Genomic DNA, 26156 nt, shown 5'->3' with positions numbered 1-26156 from the left:
TGTCATGTTCCTGATATTAGTAGAAATGCTTTGAGTTTCTGTTTAGGTCAATGTTAGCTATGGGCTTAGTGTAAACTGCCTTTATTATGTTGAGGTATGTCTCTTGTGTCCCTAGTTTCCCCAGGACTTTAACACACACACACACACACACACACACACACACACACACTTCATATGCTAAAAAAGAGAACACAGAAATAGGAAGTACACATAAGTTGTTTTGTGGTTTTCTTTATTTTGATCATATTGCTTTCTTGTCTTCAGGAAGGAAGATTTTGACAACAAAAGTGAATAAATATTTGAGAAGGGAAGTTGTCTCTTTCTGTTCTAAATGGTATTCTTTTGTGATTTTTTCCAAAAGTCCATGTTTCTGGAGAAAGTTTATGGCTATTGAGAAGTGTCAATGCTTCTACAACAGAAATTTGCCTTTGGGAATGTCCATGATACTCATATCAAAGTGTTGTCCTATGGGCAATCTGAATTCTTTTGGTTCTTGCTGTGGTTCAATATATTTTACTTGCAAGAAAGACACTGGATCTTTGGAATTGATATCATTAAGCAATGGCAACAGTTTGTTATCTTGTCTAGCAACGTCTTCTTTGATTTCTGGATGGCAATTCAGCTCTTCACTCAGGAGGCTACAGGAAGAAGGGTGCTTGGGAGCTGTGGATGGCTTCTCCTTGCTGATTCCCCACTCTGCCCTGTTTTTGAGTAGAAGTTCCTAATGGTGTGGTTCACTCAAGGCCCCACCTCTACAACACAATGCCTTCAGTTCCTCTCCAGGACTTTTAGCGTGAAGGGATATTACATTCAGAACTTTTTAATGAGTCTCATTTTGAATCTGGTAGCTTTTGATGTCAAGTAGATTTGACCCTCAGGCCTACCAGTTTTAGAGAACAGACCTCTTCAGGGAAGAGGAGATTACCTGGAGAGGGACCATTCAGACAGGTATACTGGAGGAAGCTTTCGTTGCCATCGATAATGTCACAAGGATGCTCTGTGATTGGTACTGTTTATCTGAAATCTGCTTAGTGTACAAAGGTTTTTTTTGATGCTAGTCAATATTCACATATATTCTTTGATGAGGCCCTTCTAGTCAAATCCCTTGAAAACACATCAGATTAGGGTCCACAATTCCCTGATACATACAGTCTTTTCTGTGCAACATGAGTTTATTTCCAAAGTTCATAAGTATAAATATAAGGATAAATAATGAGCATCTACATGTTTATAATTATACCACATCTATATTTCTAGTTTAAACACTTGGATTTTAATCTACCCACATAGAATCCAGAGTAATGGTCTAAGATCCAAAATTGTATAGAGACATCTTAAAGACTAATCTCATTTTCATTAGTTACTACGGTTTAGATGTGCTCAAAATGTCAAAGAAGTCTGTTCTGCAGCACGTTGCTTCAAGGCTTAAGTAGCATGTATTATTCATGCTGGCGGTGGGTGGCTGTGTGTTGCCTCATCCTTATGTATAAGTCACACTCTTAATGTTAATGGGGTATGGGTCAAGCATACACATTCAGTGTTGGATTTGGATCTTGGGGCCTTTACAGAAATTGAAATATGAAATTTAGTCTTTTATATTCTGCAAAGAAAAAACAATATTGTTTCTAATAAAAATACAACTTGAATAAAATTTGAAACCTCAGCTTCCCGCTATAAAGTTCCCTCCTTCCGCTAAAACGTGGTTTCTTATCAAAAGAAATAAACTTTGAAAAGTAAAATCTAGCTCCGCAGATACCCTGTGGTTTCTTTTTATGTGGTGCATATGTTGAATAAGATTTTTTGTTGAGATGGATCAGATGCAAAATAACAAAAGAGAAACGGAAGTGGCCTCATTATTTGCAGTACTTGTTGTAGTTCACAGGGAAAGAGCTGGAGAAGGGAACGCAGCCCGGCCTCCATATCACACAGAAAGGAGGCATGTGAGTGAGTTGGGTATATTTGCTGTTCTGAGGTCACCCTAAGCTCCCCACACCAGTTTCCATTTAAATGTGCACCACGGGAAAATAACCTGGTGATTTGCTCATAGCTTTAACCACTCAGGCCTCAAAAACCAAAAATCAAGAAGCTACCTGTGTCTTGCTTCCCAGTGGCTGAGTGAAGCCTTAATTATCTTATTTCTGGTTCTGTGTGCAGGGCAGGGCTAACTGGTGCTTCCCTCAGCTCATCCGTCCTCTCACTCATGGAGTTCTAGGACTCTGGGTTTGGCACTTGGCTCTAAATAAATGTTTAGAGATGACTAATGTATCACAGAAATTGACTTTCCAGTGACAAATGGGTTTGAATTTTCTTTTCCTCTCCTCCATAGCCAATTGATTATTAATAGGGTTAATTTGTTCTAAGAAATTTCCCAGTTATTCTCCAGAAATAATGACTTCTCAGTTTAGATTTGAGAATGTTTCAGTATCTTAACCTTTAAAGGAAAAATTAGAATCAATTCAGAATTACCACCTCAAGAGTGACATTCTAGTGCAGCCATGCTGAGCCTGGTCAGGATTTGAGCCTCCCCCGTCACTCATGATTGAAGAGTCTCCATTGCTATACTAAAACTTTCAGGCACCATAATTGGACTTTACACCTACTTATATACACACACACACACACACACACACACACACACACACAAATACAGACTACACATTGTACTATAATGCAGAAATGAAAAGAATGTAACTTAAAATATATATTCTAAAACATCTCATCAGGAGTGGAACCATTCTAGGTAGAAATCGTTTAGCCTATGGTGAAGTATTATTTACGATTTTTTTAAAGCTTGCATGAGGATCCAGAAAGCAAAGCCAGCCTCAAGCTTTAGAGATTAGGCCGTGGTTATACACACCTTTAATTCCAGCAGCCAGAAGCTAGGAGGTGGTGGTACACACCTGCAATCCTAGGACTCAGGATGGATTAAGAGGTAAACCAGCTTCTGTGACTCCACGACCACCCAGATCTACACAAGACTGATCCAATCCTAAAGAAAAATAACTCATACAAAGATGATCTCAGCATCCGGGATCACATGCCTGTAATCCCAGCACTAGAGAGGTATAAAAGATAGGAGCAGGGTCTTCAGTAGTCAGTGTCAGGCATTCATTCTCCAGCCACATTGAGGATAGGAAGACATTGAAGTCTCAGGATTCTCCAGCTACGCTGAGGAGAGGCTTCAAGTCTGAGATATGAGAGAGCTCATGGATCAGCCTTTTCTTTCTTTTTTTTTTTTTTTGTTTTTTGTTTGTTTTGGTTTTTTTTTTTTTTTTGGTTTTTTGAGACGGGGTTTCTCTGTGGCTTTGGAGGCTGTCCTGGAACTAGCTCTTGTAGACCAAGCTGGCCTGGAACTCACAGAGATCCGCCTGCCTTTGCCTCCCGAGTGCTGGGATTAAAGGCTTGGGCCACCACCTCGCGGCTGGATCAGCCTTTTCAGTCTGAGGTACACTGAGAGCAAGGGTCCAGCTGCTTTGCTTTTTTTGATCTTCAGCTTGAAGCTTGAACCCCAGTATCTGTCTCTGGGCCTTTTACTTATTTGTGCTACACCAGGCTATTGGTGGATAACGAAACAAATGAGTTTATGAGGAAGCCCTTAAACTGGGTTTGGTACACCTGTAATCCCAGCACTTGGGAAATGGATGCAGGAGGACAGTGAATTTGAGGCCAGCCTGAGCTGAATAGTGAGACCCTGTATCAAACAAACAAACTCCTATAAGCAACAAAAGGATACAGCTTTTGCATCTTAGAATAAGCTAGCTTCTCTGAGCTTCAGTTTCCTCACATTTTTAATGAAGATGCTGTTTCCTGGGGATGCTATTTGTGTAGCATAAAACATCAACTCTATAGCACCCATGACAATACTCAAATGTCCTAGTTGCTTTTCTTGTTGTAGATAAATACTCTGACAAAAAGCAATGTAAGGAAGTGTTTATTTTGACACAGTTACATCATGGTGGGGAGTTTAAAACAAGCAGTAGGAACAGTAGGTGGCAACATCGCATCTACAGGCAGAAAGAAATGCCTATGCTCAGCTTACTTCCTCCTTTTAATATGGTCTAGAATCCGAGCCCAGGGAATGGTGTCACCCACAGTGGACAGGTCTTCTCATCTGCATTAACCCAATCCACTACAGGTATGCCCAGATCTGTTTCCTAGGTGATTCTGGGTCTTATCAAGGTTACAGTTAGTATTAATCAACATATGCCTTTTCAGAGGGCTAATTTCCAACACATGAGAAGCCAAAATTACTGAGTCTAAGACTTATTTTCCCATGTTGAGGATCTTCCCAGTTGGGTCTCAAGCCTTTCCATTGTGAGATGTGAGAACTGCAGTGACAGGAGTCTGTTAAACAGTTGATCCTTTGTTTCCTTGCCAAGCCCACTCCCTCCACCCTTTCCCAAATACTGAAAATAACCAGCCACATTTTCATCTCTTCCAGGGTTAGCCTTTTCATGCTTCCAGCCTTATATGCATTCTTTCTGGCTGTTGTTATGCGTGTTGATTGTGTTTGGAAACATGAGAATGTGCACCCAGCAACCTGTAGACGAAGCACTTCTCTAGATCAGTGGTTTATGAAGAGGGTGAAGGGAGGGGATGGCTGGGGAGGTGAAAGCCTTGTAGAGGCAGATGGTCATGGTTTTCCTCCAGTCTATAACAATTGCGAAGAGAAATTGAGAGCATATTCTTCATAATCCCTAAAAAGAATTGAAGGGGCTAGAGAGATGGCTCCTCACTGCTTAAAAGCACTTGTTGCTCTCCCAGAGGACCTGGGTTTGATTCCTAGCACCCATATGGCAGCTCACAACCAACTATAACTCCATTTGCAGGGGATTCAGTTTCCTCTCTTCTGGCCTCTATAGACACCAGAATGAACATGGTGCACAGACACGCATAGAGACAAAATACCCATACACTGAAAAACAAAAGTAATATGACTTTAGATTTTTGAAAGAATTAAAAATTGTAAACCTCCACAGAAAATAAAACATTTGAAGTAGTAAAATTCAGTTTTATTTTTAAAAAACACCAACCAGACTTACATGCATTTCTAAAAATGTCTTCTCTTAGTACATGAAGAGAACAATTTAAAGGTACTCATATGTTATTGTTCATTTAGAAATCCCTGTGAACAATGGCATTTTAGCCATTGCATTTTCATCTTTCAAAAACACAGCAGGACGAAGTCCCATCCTACATAGCAAAATAAGTCCCTTAAAAACATTGGCTGAAGCAGCATAGAGCCATCTCCTATTTTAAGCCCTCACAAACAACCCCAGCTGGATGAAAGCTCTACGGAGATGCAGGCCTCTCTGGTTACTCTATTTCCTAGGTTTTCCTTCCCTGCTCGATTCTCCTGTTTGATAAGAAATCAGGTAACCATGACAACAGTGCACCATGGAAGGCCTTCTCAGTGTGTGTGTGTGTGTGTGTGTGTGTGTGTGTGTGTGTGTGTGTGTGCTTTACATAACCCTGAAAATAAGCCTGCCAATCTGTTTGGCACTTGCTTCCTTTTCTTACAAACTTTTTTTTCTTTTTGACCCTGCACAGTGTATCCTGAGGGAAGCTCCCCACTTCAGAGGATATGCTGACATGACGGTGACTTCCTATTAGTGGCAGGATGGCTGAGTTCTCTGAGGCTCAGGTTCCCGGCATGGATTCTCCCCACACACACTTCAAACTAAATTATAGCTCTATTATCCAGTTATTGAAGGCTAGTGAAACTGTGATAGTTCACTGGGGTGTTTTCTAGCTTAAGATTTATGCAATCTAAGTGTGGACCATGCAAAATGGAAGCCACTATTACATGGACTCTGAAGGTTCAGCTCAAAGGCACGGTTTCACTGGGTTCATGCCAACGAAACTTAATCTCTTCCTTTGAAGAGAGAAAGGACATTTCACTCAGTCAAATTTTGATAAGACGGCTTTACCTAATACTTCTTGTAAAGTAAAAACTCTAATATAATTTAAAATAGGAATATTGGCATGCTAACTGACTAGCTTCTATTATGTCCTCAGAGGAGATTTTTATTCCCTAATATGACTCCTAGAAACTTGCTTAGTGATAAGAGTTTCCCTCACAACAAAACAAATCCTTCTTTTTTTTCTACATTAGTAGCTATATGGAGATTTGGGCAAGTGACAAACAGCATAACTCTTGGTTAAATGAGAAGAAAATGGTCACCAGGGTCAGAATAAGGTCATTGCTTTCAAAGCAGACCCAGAACCGACCCAGCACTCATCTTTATCTGCAAGCTTGAGTTGTATCCAGGCAAACTGTATTGATTAGATGTATTTCCCTAATGGTTGTATCCTGCTCCCTCTCAGGAACAGGCTTACATAAGACACACAGAGCTTTCTCCTACAGGCTTACCAATTAAGGGTTATTGAGTTTAATGAGTCTATTCCAAAGCACCCAGCTCTCTAGTCTTTATTCAAAAAAATCTCTTGGGACTCGGGGCTCATGGCAAAGATTTCGTCAACAAGCATATGAATATGTTAGATGAGTCTGTGTTTGTTGGCAGGATTCAGATAGCCGGTGTGAATGATGCGGTGTCATGATCGGCTGTACTTGCAAAGGACCACCATTTAAGCCACTTCAGTAAGCCCAGAGCCTCTTTGTACACAGCAGAGATTGTGTCCTGCCAGAGGTGTCCAGCATAGAAGGGGGGTGGGGTAGAGAATCAAAGCCAGCAGGCAACACTGGGACTAGTTTAGCAACCTGGGATTCAGCTGGGATCGGGTTGCACATACCTTTCTTTTAACGATGAGCCTGACTGCCTAGCTGCTTTACCTGCAAGTACTAAGCACACACCAAACACTCTCCAAACAAATGCATCTAAAAATCCCAGTCCCCACCACCACCACCCTCCACCTACATTGACCTACATGTACCTGCCTGTCTGAATAGTGGAGATTTCTCCTTCACTAGCAACAATCAAATGTAGACAGTTTCTATTCAAGAAGATCATCGGTGTATATTGAATATGAGATAGGTCAGAGAGGCCAATCTGGCAGGAATCGGTTTTGTGTGCATGTGCAGTAAGGCAAGCTGTGTCCCCAAAGTGAACTTGCAAGGAGATTTCTCTGTTTACTATCATATGCCTGTGTTTATTTGGGTGTTCATAGGATTAAAATGAGATGCACTATGGGAAGGGACATGTGCAGTGGGAAAAGAAAATAGTTATGTGACCTAATCTATCAATCATAATAGAGAACCACCCACACTGTCCCACTTAGTAATGAGCTCCTCCTTCCCATAATGAAGTGTGGGGGCCTTGAGAACCCGTAACCTGTGGCTAATTGTCAATGCTGACAGTGTCTCCTTTTCCAGCCCATGCTACTGCTTCACTCTGAGTGGCATTATCTTGCTGCTCTTGAACAACTGTGTGAGGCCTTCTTTTCAGTTCTTTAGATAAGCAAGTGGCCAAGAACCTGGAAATACCTGGCCCAGACTGGAACTCCAAAAACAAAGGGAGGGTGCTTTTATCTATTTCCTCGAAAGCCATTGACTGATGGCAGCCTTGATGAAAATAGCTTTGGCTTATTACTTACTGTGTTTGACTGCTTGAATGAGCAATGACAATGGCATTGGCGGCACAATGCTGAGGAAAAGAAAAAGATTCAGGATGGTGGTACAGGAAACTGTAAACACACAGGTCCTCGAACATTCTACAATTATGTGATTGATGTCAGATTAGCCTTTTACTGTGATTTGATATGACCCCTTGGGGGGGGGGGTGAGCTGCCTTACCTCTTTGAGATTTTTGTATCTTTCTGTTCAAATGGAATAATTCTACCTCAGAGAATTGTTGTGAAGTTTTATCTAGTTCATAACAGCAGCTCCCAGCAAACACTAAGGGCCCAGTCAATGGTAGCTGACATTATTAAGCTTGCCTTTCTCCTCTCTCAACACCCTCCCCATCCCTCGCTGTTGACTTCACCTGTTGCTCTGTAGGAGTGGATGGCCTTTTAGGAGAAGGTGAAGAAGGGTTTGCAGGACAAAGGGTAGCTGGGGAGTGGGTAAAAAAGCACTTTGGGAGAGAACTTGAGGATGGGTTTGAAGCATGGCAAGCTATGGACAATTAACCAACAACTGACACCTCAGATAAGGAATCCACAACAGAACAATGTAAGGATGCCTCCAAAGTCCAAGTTTGTGAACCAGTGAGTTTTAATGGAGTTACTTACAGGAGTATGGGTGAGGGGTTACTTACAGGAGCAAAATGACTCCAAGACATCTGCATCAACTAAGACCCACTGCAGCTGGGTGACAGTTCCCAAAGGCTGGAACCCTGGGACACACTGTATGACTTTCAGGCAGCTCAGCAAGTCTCTTCCAAGCAGATCAGGTTTTTGTTTTGTTTTGCATACTGCATCTTGTGAGTGTACAGACAGATTTCTCTGAAGGTGGTTAAAGCGTCTTATAATAATTACCACTTGGGAGTTTAAAAAGTAGAGGTCAGCCTGTGTTTACTTCTCTGTCAACAATTACCAAGATTGTCATCATACACAAAAGCAGAGGCAACTCTTTGCCTCCTGATATCTAGCCTAGTCATCCGACCCTGTATCTTCTATGAGCATAGCATTTTAGACCCTCAGAAAAGGGACAAGACCTAGGCCTCCTTCTGTTCATGTTTAAATAAAGCACATTATTTTTCTTTCCTTTAACTATTTTAAACTGGAAACCAGCTGGGTTTACAAATAGACATTTAGCCGTAATGGTTCCCACAAAGAGTCTCCGTGCTGTATTCGTCATCTATTTAGACTCTTCAGTGACAGGAGGAAATTTTAAACTCAGAAAACATGTTTAATTGCTTCAAACAAAATGCCAAAATGCCATCTCTCAAAGCTTCTGCGAGCCATTTGCAGCAAATATGTCTAACTCGGTCGTCCTATGACTTGATGTTTTGAAATACGAAGGCCTACTTTCATGCCAACTTGAAAAACACAAAACAAAACAGCTGTAGGAATGGTAGAAATCCCTGGAAGGCAACGCTGGACGGCAGAGTCAAGTCTGCCCTTAATTACCATCTTGGGTGGATCATGCAATGTTCTTCACACCATATATATTCAGATGATGGAACAGCTCTATTTGAAAGGGCTAGCTTCAGAACTTGCAAGATCTGGTGCAAAGTAAGAACGGGACACCTGTTGTTCAAAACACAAGAAAGTAACTGTTACTATTACTTAAAGAGGTCCCTGTTTTCCTGCTCTACAGCTTGTTTGGGTAATTTGTAAAGTTTGCTGTGTGATACCATGCTGAAGACAAAGGAATACTTCAGATGGACATAGGAGTTAGCATTCATATTTATTTGTGCAATGCCACCTTTAACTTCAAAAGTAAAAGTGTTGAACTGGGATCTCTGGCACAGTTTGCAGATCCCAGCTTTCATATGTTGTGTGCATTTATCTTTAGGATAGCAGAAAACTGCCCAAGCATTTCTTGATATGGGCACACATTGTGTAGCAATTTCATCCAAGATATAACATTCCATCCTTCAGGGAGACTCCTTAAGATCTAGGGTGTTCTAGAAGGAGGCTTCTTACAACTTGGGAGGTAAAAGACTCAGAAACTCCACAAGGACCCTGAAACTGATTGGATGCTCACACGTCCTCCCTTTCCAAGCCAACACTAAGCACCAGTGGAGTGTCTCTCAGACCAGCCAAGCTGCTTGGAAGAAACTTATTGAGCTGCCTGAAAGTCATACAGTGTGTCCCAGGGTTCCAGCTTTTGTGAACTGTCACCCAGCTGCAGTGGGTCTTAGTTGATGCAGATGTCTTTGAGTCATTTTGCTCCCGTAAGTAACCCCTCACCCATACTCCTGTAAGCAACTCCATTAAAACTCACTGGTTCACAAAGTTGGAATGTGAACAATCCTTACATTGTTCTGTTGTGGATTCCTTATCTGAGGTGAGTAGATTCACGTCTCCCCAGGAATAGTGTCACACAGCTGCACACTCTCTCAACACTGCCAAACTTTCCGTGTCCTGATGAGTGGGCAAGGCCTGGAAAAAAAAAGACACTGAAGGTTGTTCTTCCCCTTTCCATCGTTGTCAGCATTTCAGGGGAAGTGGTTGGGTTACGCAGGGAAGTAAGGGGCAAAGAAAGGATTTGCTAAGGTTGACCTGGCCTGTGCAGGTTTCCTTATGTTAGCAATTGTGGAATAGTCAGATTTTTCATATGGACTGAACGGGTGATTTGGATTTCTTCAAAGACCATGGCTTTCTGTCTGCATTTGAAGAATGTTCTGGTTCAGATAGAACTTCTTGGGACAGCCATTTTCCTTCCTTGCTCCTTGTCATAGATGAAGCACACTTGCCTTTACTGGCTTAGAATATTGCTGAATTCCCTTGCATGGTGGGTCCCGAGAACTCTGTGTTTGTAAATTCTGCCATACGCTACATGTTGATGGAGCAGTGTGGAACTGTGGGTGCATGCTGCAGTCATCCCCATTACAAACACATGGCCAGTTTTGCCATCTTCACCATGACCAGCATGACTTAGGGATTAACCTGAAGGGGGCAACGAGTATGAAGAAATGATAGACACACATACAGAAAAGCTGGGACCAGGTAGGCCACAGGCTCTTATGGAAAAGCATTAACAGTAGATCGACGAGTTTATTATATGCAGCAAGAATGATGAGGAGGAGGGGAGCTAACCTCAGCAAGAGGTCTGTGTAGGGGAGGGGGGCAGCCTCAGGCTGCAGTCATCGTGGAAGAGGAAGCTGCAGTTGATAGTTTCTGCACATAATGCCAACATACAGGTAGAGGAAGCCTGGCACCCTTGACATGGCCAAGTACATGTCAATAACATACATCCATTCAGCATCTCATCTGCACCCCACACACTTCATTTAATAGAACAGAACTTCAAAGATGATATTATGAACTTCAATAGGTATGACAACCACTCATTATTTACACTGGAATAGGTAACCTTCTGAGTTTAGGGCTCTGTGTGAGTAAATGCACAGATCTCCTAAACCCAGAAAGCAAGTTCTGATGCTTAAATTTTCAGATCACATGTACTAGCTTACTTGTATTATGACCCAGTTTACTCCCAAACACGTTGTATCTGTATAAAAGCACATTGTAGAAAAACTCCCACTAAAGGAGTGTTGTTGATCTGGTCCCAGCATTTTTGAAATTGGGTTTATTTAAAGTACATGCATATAGAGCTAACGGGATTGCTTGGTGGTTAAGAGTAAACTGGCTATACCCATGCAGTGGTTCTCAACTATCTGTAACTACCACCCTCTCCTGCCTCTGTGGGTACCACATAAGGTGCATAGATACATATAGAGTCGAACATTCATACAATAAAATAAAAATAAATAATAACATGCCTACAGTTTACTTAAGGTAAATGTGAAGTTAAATAAGTTTTAGTAAATGCATACAGTTGTTCACCCCTTACCACATAGTTTCAGTTTTTTGGTTTTGTTTTGTTTTGTTTTTTGTTGCTATTTCCTTTTCCTTTTTTATTTTTATGTCTTTTTTATTTTTAAATTTAAATTAGAAACAAGATTGCTTCACATGTCAATCCCAGCTCCCTCTCCCTCTCCATCCCCTCCTCCCACATCCTCCCACCAACCCCCTCATCCCTCCCTCCCCCAATCCCCACTCCTTTCCCCAGGGAGGGTGAGGCCCTCCATGGGAGGTGCCCATAGTCTGTTATTTCATCCCAGCCATGGTCTAGGCCCTCCCCCAAGAGTCCAGGCTGAGAGAGTTACTGGATGTAGGTTCTATGATGACAATTAGGGTAGTCCCTATTCTGATTATAGGGGAAGGCCAGTTCAGAACCCTCTCCACTATTGCTAGGAGTCTTTGCTAGGGTCTTCCTTGTGGATTTCTGAGAATTTCCCTAGCACCTGTTTTCTCTCCACCAAGATATCTCTTTCATTGCTCTCCCTCTCTGCCCCTCCCCCAATGTGACTCCTCATTTTCCCATCCCTAGCCCCTCCCTTTTACCCTCCCTCCCAGTTTACTCAAGAGATCTTAACTAAATTCCCTTGCTGGGGCCCTCTATATGTATCCCTCCTAGGGTCTTCCTTGTTACCCAGCTTCTCTGGGGTTGTGGGTTGTAGCCTGGTTATCATTTGTTTTATGTCTAATACCCACTTATGAATGAGTATATCCCATGTTTGTGTTTCTGGGTCTGGGTTACCTCATTCAGGATGGTTTTTTCTAGCTCCATGCATTTGCCTGCAAATCTCCAGATATCATTTTATTTCCACTGCTGAGTAATACTCCATTGTGTAAACATACCAAATTTTCTTTATCTATTCTTTTTTGTTTTGTTTTGTTTCTGTTTTTGTTTTTTGAGACAGGGTTTCTCTGTATTGCTTTGGAGCCTGTCCCAGAACTCACTCTGTAGACCAGGCATACCTGAAACTCACAGAGATCCACTTGCCTCTGCCTCCCGAGTGCTGGGATTAAAGGTGTGCGCCATCAATGCCTGGCTTTTTATCCATTCTTTAGTTGAGGGGCTTCTAGGTTTTTTCCAGATTCTGGCTATTACATAATGCTGTTATGAACATAGTTGAGCAAATGTCCTTGTGGTATGAGTGTGCATCCTTTGGGTATGTGCCGAACAGTGGTATTGCTAGGTCTTGAGGTACACTGATTCCCAATTTTCTGAGATACTGCCATACTGATTTTCAAAGTGACTATGCAAGTTTGCACTCCCACCAGCAATGGAGGCATGTTCTCCTTACTCCATCAACGTTTTTGATCTTAGTCATTCTGACAGGTATAAGACGGTATCTTAGAGTCATTTTGATCTGCATGTCCCTGATGGCTAAGGATGCTGAACAATTCCTTACACATCTTTCAGCCATTTGCATTTCTTCTGTTGAGAATTCTCTATTTATATCTGTACCCCATTTTAGTTGGATTATTTAGTATTTTGATGTCTAGCTTCTTGAGTTCTTTATATATATTTTGGAGATCAGCCCTCTGTCAGATGTAGGGTTGGTGAAGATCTTTTCCCATTCTGTAGGCTGCTGTTTTGTCTTGTTGACTGTGTCCTTGGTCTAACAGAAGCATCTCAGTTTCAGGAGGTCAAATTTATTAATTGTTGCTCTCAGTGTCTGTGCTACTGGTATTATATTTAGGAAGTGGTCTCCTGTGCCTATGAGTTTAAGGCTATTTCCAACTTTCTCTTCTATTAGGTTCAGTGTAACTGGATTTACATTGAGGACTTTGATACATTTAGACTTGAGTTTTGTGCATGGGAATAGGCATGGTTCTACTTGCATTCTTCTATATGTTGACATGCAGTTATGCCAGTAACACCATTTGTTAAAGATGCTTTGTTTTGGCCGGGCGGTGGTGGCGCACGCCTTTAATCCCAGCACTCGGGAGGCAGAGGCAGACGGATCTCTGTGAGTTCGAGGCTGGGCTGGACCGATAGCCTCCAAAACAATACAGAGAAACCCTGTCTCGAAAAACCAAAAAAAAAAAAGATGCTTTGTTTTTTCCATTGTACAGTTTTGGCTTCTTTGTCAAAAATCAGGTGTTTCTGGGTATGTGGATTAATATCAGGGTCTTCAATTTGACTCCATTGATCCACATGTCTGTTTTTATGTCAATATCAAGCTGTTTTTATTACTATAGATATATAGCAAACTTTGAATTCAGGGATGATGATGCCCCTGGAAGTTCCTTTATCATATAGGATTGTTTTCACTGTCCTGTTTTTTTCCATATGAAGTAGAATATTGCTCTTTCAAGGTTTGTGAAGAAATGTGTTGGGAATTTGATGGGAATTGCATTGAATATGTAGATTGCTTTTTGGTAAGATTGCCAATTTTACTGTGTTGATTCTACCTTTCCAAGAGCATGGGAGATCTTTCTATTTTCTGATATTGTCTTCAATATCCTTCTTCAAAGACTTAAAGTTCTTGTCATACAGGTCTTACACTTGCTTGGTTAGAGATACCCCAAGATATTTTATGTGGCAATTATAAAGTGTGATGTTTCTCTGCCTTCTTTCTCAGCTCATTTATCATCTGTATATAGGAAGGCTACTGATTTTTTTTGTTAACCTTGTATCCAGACACATTACTGAAGGTACACAATGGTTCTTAAGTGTGATCGCCAGACCTGAAGCAACCATATCACCTGGGAACTTAATGGTGATGCAACTGACTCAGAAAGCCAGAATGGGATCTTCACAAGTAGTCATCGGGGGTGGGGAGGGTAGATTCTGATGGCAATGAAGTTTGAGAAATCCTATTTTTTAGAGTGTTCCTAACTCGGTCTTTCTGTCTTGTTTTATGTGCATTTGTTAAAGAGGTTGATTGCTTGCCCCTGTGGCTAATTCTGTCAGTTTGACTAGATTGAAAGATGCCTACAGTATTGGAAAAACACGTTTCCAGATGTACCTGTGAAAGTGTTTCTGGGGAAGAATTACATGTAAGCAAGCAAACTAAGCAGAGAAGATCCATGCTGAATGTGGGTAGCACTATCCCATAGACTGAAGGCCAGGATGGAAAGAAAAAGCTGAACAGAGGGGAAGGCAAGGAGGCAGGCCTTGAGGAGCCCTTGTTGAGTTGGGGAACTTTCCTGATGCTGTCTCCTGTGCATGTCAGGCCCGTGATTCTTCAGCCTGAACACCCACTTGACCCAGAAGCTCTGAGGGAAGGAACTTTCAGAGCTTCAGCCTTGGAGAGGGCTGCGTCATTATTCTTCTCTCATTCTGAATACCCCAGCTTCTTGGACCGAGTAGCCACTGCTCTTCTGCCTGAAGACAGCCGTAGTGGAACTATTTGGCCTCAAGTGAATACTCTCTACACATATTCTGTTAGTTCTGTTCTATTCCTTTGGTGAGGACTTCTGGCAATGCAGCCCTGTACATCTTTTATACAACCTGAATCTCACAAGATAGATCTGTAGATTGCTTTACATTCCCCCATGCCCTGCATGAGACAGGCAGGGTTTGAACTTCCCATCATCCTGCCTTGGGCTCCTATGTGCTGAGATTACAGATATGCAATACTACATCTTGTAGATTGTCTTACTGTAACAATTTGCCAATTATTTCTTAAAGAAGTGAGGTAGTGCATATGTTTGCAGTACGTAGATCAAACAAGAGATTAAGTGAGCATGATGGACCATTGATAGTATTGGCTACTGTTGTTTTGTCTCATAAGAGCATCCCATAATAGGAACTTACATTTTAGGATCACTCAACCTTGTGTTCATTATTGAAGTTGAAATACAGTCAGCCCTCCCTCTTTAAGGCTCTATCTGTGAAGTCAACCAACCATGAATCAGAGCAATTTGGAAAAATTGCATCTGTACTCAACACATACAGACTGTTTTCCTTTTCATTATTTTCTGTACAATCCAGCGAAGCAAAGCTTTTCACAACATTTACTGTGTAGTGGATATAAGCAATTTGGAAACAATTCACAGTAAGAGAGGTTGTACAAGAGATACTGCTTTTTATGCTAGAAACTTGAATATCTGAGGGGTTTGGTGTCCTTGAGAACCCTGGAGACAATTCCCATGGACTCTGAGGTTTGATTGTATTCCATTTTGAGACTCAATATTATGCCTACTAAACCAAATTATAGGTTTTTAAAGACATTAACAAAAAGCTGGCACACCCAATGGTGTAATGGTCAAGTCAGCTCTTTGAGGAACTGTGTATCCTTGATTTATGCCTCTACAGTATAAACAGTCTCTGATGGGCTACCAGTGTGAGGCTATTCAGTGCAGACTTGAGAACAGATGAGCACAGTCATCAGTCAACAGCCATCTCCCGTACAAGTTGCCACAACCAACTTACAGTCTGTTGTACTGTCTATAACAACTTAGCTTGTTTGGGCAAACCCTATTACTTTCCTTGACCCTGTAAATCTGGTAGCACTTGATGTAATTGTGTGTGTCACCTTGGGTGAGCATAGGGGCCAGATATTCACTCAAACATTACTCTGAATATTTCTGTGCCAGTAATTTTATCAGGATTTTTGATTATTTTTAATTTGCAGCAATATGCCTGAAATCAAGCCTTCTGAAAAAAATACCTCAAATGCAGCTTCCTTCTGTTGCAAATTTGATAGAAAATTGTATGTTTTAAAAAACCATTCCTTCCTAATTAAACTAAAACTGATTTAGGTAAAATTATTGTAAACAGTCTGACAGCCAGAACTGACATAGTGTTTTCAGTTGACCACATTCCAGTGGAAGGCCACATACCTGAGAATATGTGAGCAACACAAATTGGCCTTGATGGGTAGGCGGGGAAAGATGACACAAAGTTGGATGAGTAGATCTGGCAGGAGTTTGGTCAGGGATTTGAAAACAAAAATGCTTGTTAAAAAGAACTGGACAGAGGCCATTTCTAAGTAGAAGCCACCTCATTGAGTCTCTGGGTTGAACTGAGGTATCCTCAGCAACTTATTTTTGGTATGTTTTCTTTGAGGTGTGTGTGTGTGTGTGTGTGTGTGTGTGTGTGTGTGTGTGTGTGTGTTCAAAAACAGGACTTCTGGGATTAAATTTGGCTCATTGAGATTGTGTAGCAAGCAACTTTATCCAATGAGCCATCTCACTGGCCCCAGAAATCTATTTTGGGTTTAAGACAAACAGATGAGGGAGATTCCCAAGTTCTGAAGCAATTCAGCATTGCCACAAGAATCCTACCTGGGAATCATTGTAAGTAGGTAAGTTCATCACCTTCCAAACACCACAGTTACAAAGCATACTTTGTGTGATCAAATCTGCTTGTATTTTTTGAAATATCATATCTTATAAATGGATGACGTCTAGCTGGCAGAGTTAGTAGTAGCTGTGTATAGAAATGCTGTTTATTGAATACTAGTCTGAAAATTTTACATAAGAAATATATTTGACACTCACAACAACCTTATGAAGTTGGAGCTATTATTAAAGCCCACTTCACAGGGGGAAAGGGGTGCCCAAGATTATTAAATAAATGTCACCCAAGTGTTGAGATTTACAGTCTGGCAGTGGCCTAAGAGAACATGTTTGTGTAGGTGTTCTACTGCTCCATCACACAGACAGGCTAAAATTGAGAGGTGGCTCAGAAATAGAGGGATCTTGGTCTTTGAATAGTTAATAGTCACAAAGACCATTTTGGGGGGTGGGTAGCTGTTTTAAAAAATAATGTCAGATAAACTATTGTTTGCCATTCTATTTGTTAGAGTCTTTGGCTTCCAATTTATACAGAAATAACTTCAAATTGCTTCAGTAGGAAGATAAACAATGGGAAGGGAGATGGGCTGTGACTGAAGCCAAGACCGTTGCCTCAATCTATACTCTGTGTTTTGCTAGGTTGGTGAGAAGTCACTTCTAAGTCCCTGGTTCATGGGCAGTGATCTCTGTACGAACCCAAACATCTACAGTGTTCTACTGGACTCTGGATCTTTGTCCACATTCTATTCTACTGAGTCAAAAAGGAAAGATCAGAACAAACTGCAGACCACCTTCTTATTTATTAAACCTACCAGATTCCTCCCAAGAGAAGAGAAATGGTCAACAGTGGGATTAGCTGTGCCATTTCTGGCTTGCTGGCCTGCAGCAGGACAACAGTGTACTCACCACTGATCCCCACCTCCCTGAGAGCTGGGCCGTCTTATGCTTTCAGTCTCGCACAACTTCAGTCTCGCTCACTGGACCCCTATTCCAGTGGTGCCACTTTTCATAATGAAACCATCATCACGGCAGCACTCTAAGCCCTTTGGATCTCAGGGCTGCAGTATTCCAAGCTCTCTCCAGTAATGAATGAATACAAATTGAAAGTATTTATAGGGTAGGAAATAACAGGTGTGTAGTGCTGATAAGGAGACAATTCTCACCGTTTTTTTCTGCATCTAAATATAACACTTCTATATCAGTCTTGTTGATAGTTTATTCTCTTGGCTTTGGTACGCCCAAGAAAGCTGTTTCCTTCTGCCTTTGGACTCATCTTTCTCTACTCAGATTCTTCTCTGACTCCCACTGCACAGAAAACACACCCTATATTCCTGGAATCCTTGCTATTTTTGTACTACAATCTTTTAAAGTCTCTTAATTCATTTTTTGTCGGGAAAACAGTCTTGTTTATACAGTATTATCAGTCTTACCACCATCATCAAATATGCATGTAATGTACAAAAGGCCAGTACTAATAGAGGAAGCATGTCATAGCAGGGGACAGACAGAGCTACTGGGATTCAGTGACCAGATTTGCCAACAACATTTTTCCTATTCCAAAAATTATAGACTTTTGACCTGACAAAAGAACACTAAGCATTTATACATGGGCCCATTTATGAAATGGTTCCTAGTAAGAAACCAAGCTAAGGGTAGCTGCAAAGTTACTTGGGATCTGTCTATAAAGAGTTTTTGGTCTGGTAGGAAAGCTATGGCATGCATGATATGTTTTAAACAACAATGTAGCAGGTAAGAAAGCAATGCAATTAAGAAATGCAGGGAAAAATCAAAGTGGACTTCAGATTGCCTTGCTATAGTGAAATCAATTGTGAACAAAAATAAATAAGAATACAAATTTTAGAGTGGGAGTGAACCCAACAGTCAAAGTCCATCTGATTCACTTTATAGATAGAAAAAAAGTATACCCATGTGTTTAAAATATACAAATGGGAAGCTATATCATTCAATTGTGACGGAAGTGAGTCTAGAGCATAGGTCCCTAGATTTCTACCATAGAACAATTTCCTCTAACAAGCAAATTACTTTAATAACCCAAGAATATGGGAATATAAGTTAAATACAAATTAGCAATAGCCAGCAAAGTGTATCCTCCCCCACCCCCTCTGCCTCTCTCTGTGTCTGTGTCTGTCTCAGTCTCTGTCTCTCTTTCTCTGCGTGCGCGCGTGCACGTGTGTGTGTGTGTGCACGTGCATGTGCCCACACATGCAGGCATATGTATGGACATTGGAGTTCTATACCTGTCTTCTTCTTTTGTTCTCCACCATGTAATTGAGACGGGGTCTCTCACTGACCGTGGAGCTCACTGATTGGATAGACTTGTATCTTAGCTATTTTTCAATTGTTGTGAAGTATTTTAAATGTGAAGCAAAGTGAAATTGCCACAATGAAGACAACCCATAAAATAATGCATATAATTGGGGGTCTTGCTGATAGTTCCAAAAGGTTAGAGTCCATTGCCATCCTGGAAAGAAGCATGGCAGCAGACAGATAGGAATGGTGAGAAGTAGCTGAGAGCTTACATCTTATCTGAAAGTTGGAGGCAGAGAACAAGAGAGATTGGGCCTGCCGTGGGCTTTTGAAACCTTAAGGCCCATCCCTAGTACCACACCTCCTCTAATAAGGGCCGCACCTTCCAATTCTTCTCAAACAGTTCCACCAACCAGGGACCAAACATTCAGTATGAAGCTGTGGTGGGAGTGGGCATTTCATTCAAATCACCGTAACTGGTTAGCTAGCAAGCCTCCTGGATTCTTCCGTCTCTGCCTCATAGCCCTGGGATTTGAGGCAGGCACCACCACACTCAGCTGTTTGACTGGGTGCTGGGGACTGAATTTAGGTCCCCATGCTCACATAGAAATCACTTTACCCATCAAGCCACCTCCCCTGTTCTTAAAACTGTTTATAAAAACAACTAAGATGAGGTAAGACTAAATGGATCAGTGGGTGTGAGTGTACTATCTTGCAGAGTATCAACTTTGGTTCCCAACACCCATACTAGGCAGCTAACAGTTGCCTGTAACTCCAGCTTTAGGGGGATCCAGCTCTTTATTTTGGCCTCCGTAGGCACCTATACTCAATACACATAACCCCTCCAGAAATACACAGAGTGAAAGATAAAATACAATCTTCTGAAAAAAAAAATAAAAGCGTCCTAATTGGAAAATATGATAGGAAAGGACTATTTGATAAATAAGCTTTGGTTATACTTGGTATTGTTGTGTGACATTTCCTGGGGAGATGTGAAAAAGCAAGCATCTGTGCACACCCAGCAGAGCACCAATGGCAGACCAAAGAAGCAATCCTACCCAAGTCTACACTGGTAAGCCAAGCAGTTTGAGTGATGTCTTCCAAAAGCTGCATCCTGCTGCTCCCTGACGAACTTGCAGGCAACTTTACCTAAAGGTCTTAGCAACTGTCTCCCACTTCGAAACACTGCAGCAAAGCTTGTGGGTCTTTCAACTTCCTGAGCCCACGGAACCTGATAACTTTTCTTAGCTTCTGGAGTCCAAGAGCTGCTCTTTTCCCTCCAGGACTGAACGTTTTGTTTGAAAGATATGACGCTACAATAGGCATGGATTTGTTTTGTTATTTGCTGAAATAGCTTTATTATTCTGTTGCCCTGGTGTTCTTGTTAGGTGTTTTTGTTTGTTTTTGTCAACACAAGCTAGGGTCACCTGGGATGAGGGAGCTTCAGTTGATATATGGTCAAATCTGTAGGGCATTTTCTTGATTGATGAATGACATGGGAGGGCCTGGACCACTATGAGTGGTACTATCTCTGGACAGGTGATCTTGAGTTATATAGGACAGCCAACTAAGCAAGTCACAAAGAGCAAGCCAGTAAGCAGCATTCCTCTAGGGTCTCTGCTTTGGTCCCTGCCTCTAGGTTCCTGCCCTGACCTCCCTTCATTCTAGACTGTAAGCTGTAAGATGAAATGAACCTTTTCATTTTTAAATTGCATTTGGTTATGATGTTTATTGATGAAATAGAAAGAAACTATGACACCTTGCTAAAATGGTATTTACTATGTGTGACAGACTGGCCTCTGACTCACAACTCACAATAATCCTCCCACCTTAGCACTAGGAGTTCTGGAGTTACGGGTGTACATATCTGTCTTTGATTCATTTATTGGAAGAACTGTACCTAACAGAGAGCTATGAAAATAAATGATCAAGAAATAAAACCATATGAAAAGGATTCAGAAATGAGTTGTTAAGCTTGTAAAAAAAGAAGATAACAATAGAGGAATTCTTTAGCTTCAGAAATTCAGAAGATCATTCCAATCCCAATATCCATGTTTTATTAATCTTATAAATTAGCGGAAACTAAGGATAAATTAGAGTGTAACATGATTTTAGAACAGAACAAGAGCAGGTACTTCCATAGGTTAGGAGCCCGTAAGCATATACATAGTTTTTCTTATCATTGTAATTCAGTTTGTAGTGCTGGTATCAAACCCAGGGCCTTGTCCACACTGGGCAAGGGCTTTACTAATGAGAGTCATTCCTGAACCCAATAAGTAGCCATTTTTTAGCCAAACCTAAAGAAGATTCTTGTCATTAGAACTCCCCATGCAGTCTCCAGAGCCTACTTACTCCCATTCTTCCCATCTTTCCAAGCACCGCCCTTAGCCCAACTCTGTCACAGACAAGTCTCCATATTATTAGCTGAAAATGTCATGAATCCCTGACTCTCCACACCAGACAGAATAATCTATAAAGTTGGAAATAGAAATCCAGGGTCCATTTCTCAGGGTTGCTATTTAGTTGGTAGAGAGTGGTGCCCAAGCACTCATAATTTTGAAAAAGCACCTCAGGTGACCCCAGGGTCTGGGGTTGAAGAGAATTTGCTTGTGCTATTCTCTCTTGGAGGCATTTTCATTTTAACAGAGACTTTTCAAAAAGTCCATAATCCCTAGTTTTGAAACTTTAGAATCCCTACATACTCATACAAGGTGGTAGATGGGGAAAGAAATAATTTGGGGGACTTTTTTTCCTCCAAAGTGTTGATTGGAGTCTACTTATCTGGCAGTCATGACTATGTCCTTGACCTTGGAAAGTGTCACCATGGCAACACTAAGAAAACTAAGGGAAACACAGATTCTCCAATATAAGAGGCATTCGCAGCATCCCCAGAAAAGGATAGACAAAAACACGCAGGGCTGGTATGTCGGTGGATATACTTCCAGAGAGTTCTGCTTTTCTGTGTATGTGTAACCTGCTCTCAAATGAATTCCTATCTCCAACCTGGAAATAAGTCATTTAAATTGAGAGGTTTTCATTTGAGAATTGGTTTCCTATTTAAGTTATTTCCCCCACTGTCACTGATGTCGAAGTCATATATAACAAATAGGAAACGAGACAGTTTTATTTCTCTCATGAGCCATTTTTAAAAGGTCACTTATAAATGCTGGGTGATAGTGGCACACGCCTTTAATACAAGCACTTGGAAGGCAGAAACAGAGGTAGGTGGCTCTCTGTGAGTTCAAGGCCAGCCTGGACTGCAGAGCAAGTTCCAGGACAGTCAGGACTCCACAGAGAAACTCTGTCTCAAAAAACCAAAAAAAATAAAAAATAAAAAAATAAGTTAAAGATCACTTAAGGAGCCTGTGGGGCAATAAGGAGTGAGCCTGCAAAGCACATGGACTAGGAGCGTCTCCAGTACACGTTCACCTGCTGTACTGATCCCCCAGCCCTACATAATCAGTTGTTCTGAGGTGTGTGCTCCATCAGTTGACATAACTGAGTATTCGTCACTAATAGGGGCACAGCATTTTTCTCGTCTATTCTTCAGAAATGTTAGTAAGGCCAAGTAATAGCCATCAACTTGTAATGATCCTAACAAAAGTATGGCAGTCTTTATTGCTCTTCCGGAATCTTTGCTTGAATTCTTCTTGGACACTTCTGAAGTAGACAATGGACTACCCAAGCAATATTGTAGCTAAGTGTGACTGTGTGGTTAAATTGTTCCCCATGGACCAGGATTTATCCCTAGTGCTTGAACTGGCTTTTTTAGAACCCATTTTCTTCAGAGGGATACCTTGCTCAGCCTAGATATAAGGGAACAGCTTTGGTCCTGTCTCAAAGTAAGGTGCCAGAGTTCATTGACTACCCATGGGAAGCCTTACCCTTTCTGAGGACTGGGTGAAAGGTGGGGTGGGGGGGAAGGAAAGGGTGACAGGAGGAGGGGAGGGAATGGGAACTGGGATTGGCGTGTAAGATGAGAAAAGATTGTTTTTAAAATTAAAAAATGATAAAAAAAAAGAAAGAGGGGAAACAAAAAAATTGTCCCCCATGAAACGGGAGCAAACTGATATAGGTAACTTTTCCCTTACTTAGCTGCAGGGAACTGTTTGTCTGGGTCTCCCCTTTGTTGTGAAATATAATGCAGCATTTTCGTGCACCTGCCAGGTCATCTAGAAGGTGTTCATGACTTAGAAGCGCAGAAAAAGTTGTGGGGAACACAGGACCCCAAGGAGTCTCATCCCAAACTAAAACGCTCACCTTGGTATGATTATCTAAGACAACAGCATCGGTTTTATTCAAACCATTGTATTTTGTTCTCCTTGTAGCTTCCAAAACTTTATATGATTAATACACATAGTTATAAGATGCCACTTGAGGAAGAGAGGAACAAACAGAACAAAACTACAGTGTGATGCTTTTCTCTACTCTCAAACACAATGGTCCTCTGACTTAAACCTGGTGAGATTGCACACCCCTTAGATGGTTGTTGTGTGTACTTCTGACCAAATGACTCTACACTGGAGGTTCCTGTGACTTCCTCTTCAATCATTCATGTGCTAGAATGGCTCATAGACCTTAGAGAAACATATTTACCCATTTATTATAAAGGGCACTGAGAGAAAGGCAACATGCATCAAAGTTGGGAAAGAAGGTGTCGAGACCTCATGACTCCTGTGAGTCACTCTCCTACCTCACAAATAGGAGAACCTTGCTTATTTGAGTTTTCTGGAATCTGTTATAAATCCATGATGGATTAGATTTCATCATTGGCCATTGCTAATGAGCTCACACTTTAGACCTTGCTATGGTTTGGGATGGGATCGTCTCCTCAAAAGTTTGTCTGCTAGAATCTTGGTCTACAGTATGGCAGGGGTTGAGAGGTTAGAGTTTTATTAGGTGAGGCTTAGCATAAAGTATTGGATCACTTGGGCTACTGCCTTTGGAGGAGGATTAATGGAGTTCTCCTGAGACCCTAATTAGTTCCCTCAGGTGCAAACTATCATGAAAAGAGCAAAGCTTGTTGCTGGATCTCTCTGGCTTCCTGCCTCATGTGACCTCATCTGCATACACTCTCACAAATGTGAGGTCGTCTTCCACAAGGCTCTTACCAGAGACCCAAACCAATGAGGCTGCCCAATCTTGGATATTCAGTTTCTGAAAGTGTAAACTGAGAAAAATAAACAAACAACTTCCCCAACCCTTTTCTCCATATATTACCCAGCCTTGGATATTTTGTTATATTAATGGAAAGGAGACTAGTATAACTCTTTCTACCTAAGAGACCTAAGAGTGGGAATGAGAGTTTCAATGCATTAATGTGGTCGGTTTCCTTAGAAACCACAACCCCATCCTGAAGTGATCCAGGAGCCTATACTCACCACTCATCTCACTACCGTGAGAAAGAATAATGATCACTTTGGGGGTTCCAAGGTCACAGGCTCTGTGGCTAGAAACAATGCAGACTACATATATGCTCTTATTATAAGTGGCCCAATATCAGACCACTTTTGTTTACTTGTTCTTCTAAAGGAATTATGGTTTTCACAGGCACAAAAAAAACTTATAATGTGAAAAATGTCAAAGGTCTTGTTGCTCAGATTCTCTTCCAAGCAACAACCCCTTGTGCTGGATGTCTTCAGGAAAATACTCACAAGGAAGCCCACGGATTATTTTGGTCCTATTAAACCTTCTCACTCGGAACCACTGATTTAGTGTCTTCAGCTAGTTGGCCTATTCAGCTCCCTCAGACACATGTTCTGGAGCCAAGTAAATGAAGTAACTGCATATGTTATACCTCTTCTTAAAGAGTCATGGGGCATAATAATATTTGAAGGTTTAGATAATGCTAAAAGAAAATTTCTAAAATAGGCTTGATCTGGAGTTTATTAGACATAATTTGCAATGAACCACACCCAGAACTCCTTCCCAACTTCATTAATATTATGCAGTACTAGCCTATTCTGTAAAATACATTTAGGAAATGCAGATCTCTTTCATGACTTGGCCTTACTCAGAATTATTTCCTAAACCATTGAGCAGGTCAGTCATGACTATACAGACTCTAACCCTACATGAGACAGAGAAACACTGGAATTTGGAACTCTCTCCTGATGATTGGATATTAGCCCAGTTTTCAGTACACAGGAAATGTTTGTATTTGAGAAGGATACCAAGAACTCCAGAGGTAAAGGAGCTGCATGCCCAATAATGTCATCACCCAGCAGACTGTAAGCACACAGCTCAAGCCTTCTCAGTGCACTTTCAGAGGGCTCACTAACAAGCTGGGGTCGTTCCTGGCTGGAACACCTGATTTCTGTTCTGTTTCATGTCAGCCTAGCTTAGAAGAGAGCAAGAGCTCTGGTGTCACACAGCTGGACATGGGTCTCTCTCTGTGATGACTGGGAAGTGATTTAGACTGACTATGTCTCAGTACTCCCTTTTGTAAAATTAAGATGGAATCATTTAACTGTTTGCAGGGACCGAAATAAAAGCCAGCAAAGCCCTGAGCAGAGCATGAAGAGTTCATTAACAGTGATGATGTCCCAGTATCTCTTTTCTTTCCCCTCCCCCATTTAAGTTTACTTTTAGAGTGACCTCATCATGTGTTTTTGTTATTATAGGATGTCTGTCTATTATTCAGCCAAATTCTAGTGGTTTACTTGCTCTTTCATTTGAAATTGATGTGTAGAGTTTGACTACCCATCTGCCCAGGGTATCCTCCTAGTAAGAACTGGAATAGGATGGAAAAATCAAGTCCTAATTTTTATCTGCAGTGAAATGCTTCTGTTCTCTTCCTGTCTTTTTTCTTTAAGGGGATAAAACTTTATGCCTGTGATTAACTTCCTCTATATCGCTACAACTCTGCCTAAACTTACAGGGATCTAAATGGCAGAATCAAAACTATACTTTTGGTAGCACAAATTTTTTTAGGAACTGAAACAGAGCAGAAGGCTAAAAGGGGGGATCCACCTTGCCTATCCAGAAGTAAAAAGGCTAAGAGAGTGCACAGTCATGTCACAAAAGCCTCCCCTGAGAATAATCATAACAGCAATATATAATGTTTTAAAATCCAATTATTTACCCAATCAGTCAGAACTATAATGATCAAGGTAAGTTACTTACATCTATGAGCACAGATGCAAAAATAACAAACGAAATACTTACAATTGAATTTGGTACACATACAAACGTGGTACGTGTGTGTGTGTGTGTGTGTG

General features: G+C 41.3%; 1 pseudogene; it reads right to left on the bottom strand.

Moving 5' to 3' along the window:
- Window positions 1-232: 232 nt before the first annotated feature.
- Window positions 233-1447, bottom strand: LOC101832359 (annotated as a pseudogene).
- Between the last annotated feature and the right edge of the window lie 24709 nt (window positions 1448-26156).

This window comes from Mesocricetus auratus, unplaced genomic scaffold (assembly GCF_017639785.1).
Source record: "Mesocricetus auratus isolate SY011 unplaced genomic scaffold, BCM_Maur_2.0 Super-Scaffold_2245, whole genome shotgun sequence".
NCBI classification, from domain to species: Eukaryota; Metazoa; Chordata; class Mammalia; order Rodentia; family Cricetidae; genus Mesocricetus; species Mesocricetus auratus.
Note: the sequence above shows the minus strand (reverse complement) of the source record. Positions and strands in the feature narration are given on the sequence as shown.